This window comes from Caloenas nicobarica, chromosome 13, assembly GCF_036013445.1.
Source record: "Caloenas nicobarica isolate bCalNic1 chromosome 13, bCalNic1.hap1, whole genome shotgun sequence".
In the NCBI taxonomy this organism is placed as follows: domain Eukaryota; kingdom Metazoa; phylum Chordata; class Aves; order Columbiformes; family Columbidae; genus Caloenas; species Caloenas nicobarica.
This window is the reverse complement of record NC_088257.1, coordinates 16,328,808-16,337,500: the sequence shown is the minus strand read 5'-3', so window position 1 is coordinate 16,337,500 and position 8,693 is coordinate 16,328,808. Positions and strand designations below refer to the sequence as shown.

General features: G+C 37.9%; 1 protein-coding gene across 1 annotated transcript in view; it reads left to right on the top strand.

Moving 5' to 3' along the window:
- Positions 1-8,693, top strand: part of DOCK2 (dedicator of cytokinesis 2) — a 180,263-nt gene that overhangs the window by 132,850 nt on the left and 38,720 nt on the right. The window lies entirely within an intron of this gene.

Sequence of the window (8,693 nt, the reverse complement as noted above, 5' to 3'; positions counted from 1 at the left end):
AACTATTCTAGAGCCTTTCATGGTAAGAGAATAGCCTGTGTCTTCCCTGAAATTGCTATATTATCCTTAAATTACAAAGTGTTCTTAAAATGCTCTAAATAATGGGCAGGAACAAAGAGTAAGGGGTGGAAGGAGGAATAACTTTAACTAATTTTTCTAACAAAAACTTTGTCTTTTGAGGTTATAGCTTAAATCCTTTCGGGCTGTGGTCCTGGAGTTTGGTCCTGGAGGTGTAATTTCTCCTGCAGATTGCACTTACTTGAATTGTTCTCTAATAGCATGGATATGGTTCAAGAAAATTTTTCTGCATCACCAGGAAATAAGCAAATGACAGAAAGAGAGACAATATATACTTTTCATATCAATATATCTTGGCTGTAAGCAAACATGAACAGTGGCGAACTCAAAGTAAATGAGAAACTTCTGTACTTTATAAAATAGTTCCGTTTACAGTTTCAGCCTCTGGGGCTGTTACTCTTTTTAGATTTAATATTTGTTTTTCCTCAGTGGTTTTGGAGTATTTTTAGCTAATAAACGAACAAGCAATCCTTTAAGCAGCTGTTGCAGCGCTTGTATGTTCATATTTTAGCAATTAAGATACTCTAAGACTAATATCATAAAGTAGCTTTTCTTTTAGCAGCTGCTTTGCAAAAGAAAGCTCTGAATCAAACTTACTTCCATTATTATTTATTCATTGTTAGGCTTTTTGGATACAGAATAGTGATGAGAAACTAAAGCAAAACTTCAAGATAGAGTTTCCTTCAAAGGGGAGCAGATCTTTGGGTTTTCTTTGAGGTGTCTCTAAAACAAATGTAGGAGTTTTAGAGAAACATCTGTTCTAATGAAAATAAGCAATACATCATGTTCTAGAGGGAACACAGTCATTGCCAAAAAACAGATGGTAAGTCTGTAGATGGAAACAAACGCTGGTATGTTATTTCTTTAGTATTCACTTCAAACTATTTGGTAATAAATATTACAATGCAACAAAAGTATCAGTGGAGGAAAACTCGCAATTGATGGAAGCTCCACATCACTGAGATGCATTCAAAACTTCTAACCAGTTTAGAATCTGTGTAGCTATATTTTTTATTTGTGTGCATATAGAAAAATTATGAATTGAGACTGAAACTTGCTTTTTGTTATTTTCATCTTGGAGAAAATCTGAAAGCAGCATAACTTCCAGTTTTCTTAAAAGTGACAGCCTGAGAACCACATGGCCTGGTGGTTTCCATGGGCAGCCCCCACGTGTTCCCAACCTCCGGGGTCCCCAAGGCCACCCCCGAGGAGCTGAGTGTGCAGGAGGGGCCACAGTGACCAGCAGTTCCCCGCTGACCGTACACTGGGCCAGCCAGCGACCACAGGAAATCTGGGATGTGCTTCCTAGCACCAGAATTCAGGCAGCCGCATACCACGGGGTGCAACCTCAGCTCTTCTTGCCAATTCCAGAACAGAAACATGGTCTTGAAATGTGCTGCTGCTGTTCCTGAACCTGACAGAGATTTTAGTGGGCTCATTCAGTGTGTTTTACAAATTATGTCTAGTTGTTTCACTTGATATGAACAGCAGTTGTGCATCTCCGTTTAATCTTTTGCAAGATGCTGCATGCCTGTGTTACGTAAGTGACTACTACAGATCTAAAAAACTTCATTCAATTATTGCATAAAGAGATTCTATGAAACAAATGGCTTTTCATTTAAAAAAAGTGCAAAACAAGAACTGTTTATTTAAGGGTCAGTTATGTAGCATGCAGCAGCCTTCAGGCAATCTGGTCTTCTCTTACGGGGGTATGTGTACGCTTGATTTTCTGTTTTCAAAGAAAAAGGGATGAGTAAAGTTCAGTAAATTGCTGAGCATATGCAGCGAGAACAATGTCTCAAGAATTTGAAAGCTACAGCAGCGGCAAATATTTTAATATTCCTGATTGAGAGTTTAAACTATAGAAATAGAATATATTGGGACGGGGAAATTAGAGATGCATATTGGTGAATTTAAAAAAAAAAAGTTACATCCTTAAGTTCTTTGTAGATGAGCAAATGATTTATACTGTTTGTAGGATGGTATTTTCAAGTCATTGGTAACAAATAGTTGAAGAAAAGTCTTTATTTAAAAAATAAGTTTTAAAGGGTGACTTAAAGCACAGTGAAATAGACCTGAGGATTTTTCACTTGACTGAGTGATCACACAATAATTTACAGCAGACAACGTAACTAAACAAAATAAGTAGACTGTGAAGTAATTGAGCAACTAAAAAAGGGTGTTTTAAATCTAGACGAAAGCAATGAAGAAATTTTCACTACTTTGTTGAAGCTTGTTAAATGGAGGAAAAAGGATTATTGGCCTTTTTCTTGTTTCCAAAGAAATGACCTCTTTTACTCATTACGTGATTCACGCAGAAAGGAACGAAGTGGTGTCATTTAGGACCTGTGAAAGGATATGGTGTATCAGATGAACAATGGTTACAATCTTGAAGTTTAAAACTGTACATAAACTTAAAGCCATGGGATCAATGATGAAGCTGTTGTGTTCCTCAGAGATGAACACCAAAACTATGCACAGCACAGCGTTGATGTGCTGTTAAATTTTCTGCTTTAGCATGTAATAATTCGGTTCACTGAGTCCATTTATGTAAAGCCCTTTTTGAAACTCCAGAGCGTTGACACCAAGATTGTCATTGCAGTGGTCGGGCAGGAAGCACCAGAGCTGCTGTTTGGGTGGAGAATCATTATTCTTAGAGATAGTTAAATAGTCACCTGATGTCTGAGACTATACGCCTGCTGGGTGAGGAGCTGGTTTTGTCTGGGATTTTTTTTGAGATTTGTGTGCATAGTTTACATGCTGGCTGAGTTCCGCTGTACGTCAGTGACGCTCGGAAAACAAGCCCCAGTTAGAGGTTCTGCACAGCAGGTATTCTCCAACATCATAACACAGCAAAACCCAGAACAATACTGAAAGGACAGCTAAAAGGCATTTGTTACAGAGTATTTACTATTGGGCTGATATGCTCCAGAGCATATCATTAATGGGAGAGAAGGGAATGACTTTCATTAAGTGATTGACCAAAAATAAAATGTGAAGCAAGGATGAATGAGGGCTCGCTATATTTGTGGTCTCTTAAGCTTGTAAACGGATACGGTACCAACAGGGAAAGATACATAATACATTAACATGCATTCTTCAGTACTGAAATTAAGCTGGAACACAAAATTTCAATACACAGAAGTCTGGAGTATCAGCAGCAATTATTGAGTAGGTAAAAAACTTCCAATATTTAGCAGTTTATATTCTGTTCCTGTCTCTGTATTTGAAATAGGTTATTGACTTGCATAGATCTAAACACAGTTGTGTACTGAAAGAGACTATCTGGAAAAGCTAGGGAATATTTCTCACTCAGAGATTGCGCAGAGTGGATTCAGCAGACATCTGTCTGAAGCAGTTTAGCAGATCTTGCCCTGGGATATGGAGCCGGATCAGTCGACCTCTCAGGTTTCCTGCCGCATTTCAGTTCTGTGTCTACAACTAGAAGACGTTCACTGAAGTGTAAATCATGTCACTGAAGGTTTGCAACTATGGAAAGTATAATCAGGGGATAAGTGGCTTTCCATAAGCAGTCTAAATACCTTTACCCCACAGAAGAAGTGTCTTTGTACACCCATTGCTATTTTATACTGAAGAACATCCCGCTAATTGCTTTGCCATTTATTTGATTCACAAGAAAGCAAAAATTTAACAGCTGTGTATTATTTGTCCATATGGATATAGACATGTAGGTATGAAATAAAAAACCGTACGAACACGAATTAACATTTTCTTTGTTATATAGAAATACAGTAATTAAATGACCTTCCTACGTACCAGATGGCTTAACTGTCAGCAGTTGCCCTATCTGTATGAGTGCAGAACTGTAAAAGAAGGTTTTATTTCAGCGGAAATCTCTTTTTAAACTTGCAAGTCATAGGTGTTTTCCTTTTGATTTAATATACCTTGAATGAAACATAAGCCAGTCTTCTATCAACAGTAAAATGAAGATAATAATGTTAAATGGCTCACTTCAAATTTTCAGTTAAATTTTTCAGTGTGCACGTTTACCTTTATAGAACCTATTTGGACCTCGTATGACATTTTATTGTCTCTGTTAGCAGCTGATGTCATTAGCTATTAATAGGCGTTACCTTTGCCTCGCAGCCCAGAGCAGTTCCGCTCTGTTCCTGTCACCTCAAGGCTCCGGCAGCTTTGGTTTGATGGGTCGCGCTCCGCCTAGGAAGTGTTGCCTTTCAGCGCCTGAGCGCGTCAGCCCCGTGACGCAGTCACCATCCATTGCCACTGCGAATGCCACTTCATTCGTCGAAATGACGGTTTTTTGTGCAATATTCCTTTTATAATGTTTCTGATTGGAGGTGGCAGCTCCTGACTTATTTGGGACAGGGAAGAGTGAACAAATAGCAGCCATTTTGTAGTGGTCAGGCATAGCTGTCGTAGGGTTTCTATTTTGGAAAATACGGTGCTGTCGATTCCTGTTCCTTCACACCCTTCTCTGTTAGCAGGGTTTTTACAGGGCGCTCGGGTGGATTATATTTTTAAATCTGTACTGTTATAGCAATTATAATGTCGTATTAATCATTTATATTCCCACAGCAGAATTTTATTATAGACGGCATAGTCCACATTCCATTATAATCTCAGTCTGATTTAAAAGAAAATTCTGATTTTTCATTTTTCGTATAGTTCTTGCACCCACTAGGCACCACTAGTGACTCAGCAGTTATGAAATGTATTTGAGCATCACTAACAGAATTGTACAACTCAAAAGCCTCACTGCAGTACCAATATACAGGGAAAAATACACACTATATTGTGCAAAAATATACGTATGATAGTGATAGACATTGTATAAAACCATAGGAGATGGCTGAGGCAGAAGTTAATGCAAGTCTTACAAAATTTAGCTAGCTGTATCAGCTATATTAACAATATTAGAAATGTTATATTTTTGTATATTGCATATTTTATTGTGCATTTGAAAAGTACCAGATCTCAGAGTTTAAAGTTTATCTTTGATCCCCTACCAACATATAGCAGGGTCTTCCTAGAGTGACTTAGGGTAAGTAATTTTTTGATGTTCACCTGCAAATTTGTTTGGCATTTAGACTCATTGCTCAGAATGGAAAGCAATACAGAGGTTATAAATTCTGTAAAATTTTTCATATATGAAACTCATTTTTACGGGATTTGGGAGGGCCTTATTTCAGAGGTTGGGCATGTTTTCCAACATACACATGCTAGACATTTGGAGTAGAAACTATTTGCAAGTATTTTACCTAAGTTGCATCATTAAACAAGAAGCATATGGCAAAACCAGGGAGAGAATGTGATTATGACATGAAAATCTTTGAAGACTAAAAATGAATAAAAGATACTTTTGTTGGTTTATAATGTGCTGTGTTTCTTCAAAGCTTCTATAAACTTATTTTCATTAACCTGGAAAATTCCTACCTTTGTTCTGTGCTTTTGAAGTACATAACCAATGCAAAGAAATTTTGGCGGAGGTCCCAAAGGATTTTCATAGTTCTTTATTTCGAGATGCTTAACACTCTCTGTTTGACCTCAAAGAAAATGCAACACCTGTCGTGAACCACTCTGCATACCACAGGAATAACCCCTAAATGTTGTGCTTGTAACTTCCAAAATTTGTGAATGAGTTGTAACTCTGAAAATTATGTTTGTCACAACTCCGCTTAAACAGAATGCAATGCTTACTTTACTCGACTTTTAAAGTTTCTCAGTTGGTGTGTTATTCCAAATTTTACTCTTCACATTCCACTCGTTCTTCTGTTTGACAGTTTATGTTTTTCTAATGTTATGTTCTAAAAGACAATGCAAAACAATTTTCGTGAATGTTGGTTCAAAATTTGAAGGCTGCATGCTGTAGCGTGTGTGCTATCTTTTTTCTGTGCAGATTAATGAAAGCATGTTAATATTCTGTCCCCTCCACTATCAAATATATATATTTTAATATTTTTCATTAATTTCCTTGGAGCAGCATTTACATGGGAAGTTTGTGATATCTTTCTAATTAAAATATGGATACATCAAGTAATTTATCTTCCCAGGATCGTGGAAGTCATGATCAAATTTCAGTATCTATGGTTGATCCAATTAAGCAATTTATTTAAATCACAAGTTGCTATTCATTTATTTAAAATTGTTTGTACTCAAAAGGCTCACAAATCTAGCAAAAATAGATGTTAATTTTAAAATATTTAGTTTTAAGTGATGAAGAACTGTATTCCAGTACGTGAAAGAGAACATTACTGAGGCGAAATCATCCCATGTTGAGAATGTCACGTATCCTGGAAATCAATGGATCATGTCTTATAAATGTTATTTAAAGATTCAAAAAGGTTATTTCTGGCTAACCTAGCTCAATAGCTGTGATAACTACATACAGTTTGCAATTCTGCAGACAACGCAGAAAGTTTGTGAGTGCAATTTCTCTACAAAATCAAAGTAATGAACCCAGTATCTATCTAAAATGTATTATGGATGCTGGTCTCAAGGGGCTGAGCTTCCTTTCACCATAATATTTCAAGAAAAAAAGAAATAAAAGGGTCATGCTGTCTGGTAGGTTCTGTGAAATGCTAGAGTACATTTAGTACCTGCAATGCTTTGTCAGAAATTCAAAAGGCTTCCTGTTTCTCCTACATTATCAAAAAGAATTAAGCAAAGATGTCTGTAGAGCAAACCATGGCGAAAGGGAGGGGTTAGTGCAGAACAGGCTTTGATTTCACAGCTGTGAGAAGGGGGAGCCAGCCGCGTTCACACTGGTACCTACCCTGAAAAACCATCCATCTCTTCCGTGTGAGACGGCTAGAAATGTCTTACTAAATTATTTCCACATTTTCCACTCCAGCAGCTGTCACTTTTTCTAGGGGGAAGGTACCTCATGTTATCTGAAAAAGAAACCAGAATGAGAGAGCTTCTTGGAAGGTCATTAGCCCTTATGTCGAGGAGCGTTGGCAGAGGTGAAGCCCTCTCAACACAGCTGGTTAGTGCCACGCTCAGCCCCTTCAGCCGCTGCCTGTCAGATCCTGCGTCTCCGCAGGAGTTTGCAAAGAGTCTTTGATACAGAGAAGGGTCAGTTCCCAGCTCTGGCCTGGTCTCCAGTGCTCAGTGTGACAGCTCAGCGCTGCAGAGCATGAGCATCGTGCAAAGCAGAGCACGAGCGCTCGGTCTCCTGTCGCTCTGCTGCTTCACTTCAGCCCTGCAACACCCTGGATAACCGGCATGTTCAAACACAAAACATCTTGAGATGTTATTGTGGCCCTAAGAGAAAGCTAAACAGGTCTCAGAAGCATATTTATTTGCATTTTTAAAATCCCTTTGTGTCAGCTTTTGCCATTTTTTATTTTTGAGAGACTACTTTGCCTCACGGGGTTTTAATGTGAGTTTTGGTACTGAAAAGCTTGCGAGTCCTAAACTTGAATATGCTATTGAAATACAAAGGATCATACCTTTTCAGCCATCACAGGATGAAATGTGTTTTATAAATAAGGATATTGAGTCTTTAGGATGGGTCTCTGACAAAGGTGGCACCAAACGGGAAATGATTAAGTGAATAAATAGACCATTAACTGTAGTAACAAGGCTTCATTTTTTTTCCCATAATCCAGAACAATTTGAGAAATTTTCCATTTTACTGGTGTAATTGACATGTGCAAAGTGTATTCCCTACACATCAATAAATACAGCTTCTCAAGGGACTGAGAACTGTAAATTGGTCAAATTAATCTGTTAAAATCTTTGATAAGGCAGGAAAACAGGACTTTGAAGGCATAAATAACATTTATCCTGGGGAAAAATGGTCTGAATTAGTATCTACTATTCATATAGTGTCAAAAATTAGATATGAACATAATTTAAATGCTTGTATTAAGGGGGGGAAAAAAAACCCTTCTGCCTCGCTAATGCTTATATTCAAATGTAGTTTTTAATAAGGCTGTGATAGGTTTGGGTGAATCCGGAGCATCTCTGAGTGGTGCAATATGTACCAGATGAGTAATTGTCTCAGGGAAATGCTCCGTGAGGCCAGGTATGTGCTGGGGAACAGGCACTCTGGCCCAGCAATACCTAAAGACACAAACAGCCTCCAAAGGGCTTGTAAATAAGCAAGTCTGGGAGGAGAGCTGGACTTGGACCTCAAAGGGAGGATAAAATAAATGCAGGATCTTCTTCACGTTATAGAGGACGCTTGAGAATTTTATTTATTATAGGAAATGTCTGTATTTTAGTGTGTGTTTCTGTGTGTTAATATTTATTTTTCCTGGTTATTTGTGCACAAGAGAGTTTTCCAGGTTATAAAGGACACGGGTCACTTAAGTTTTTGATGCAACATTATATTTCTAGGCTGTTTAGTGTGGGTTCACAACACAGGGTTGTAGTTCATCATGTTCTATGTTTTGTTTCCATCCTTTACATTCCCACTAAATACATTTACTGTTGCCTTTCTACTGTCTCACTGGTACCTACCAGACATATTTTTAGATGCAGCAACGTTTCGAAAAGTGTCTAAAGCTATTGCTGACTGCTTAGAAGCTTCTGAAAATAGTATTTACTTCCTTGAATTTGTGTTTCCCAGTGAAGTTTCTGTTTTCCCTTTTCATCTCTAGCACATGAGAGAAGTGCTCCCTTCGGAC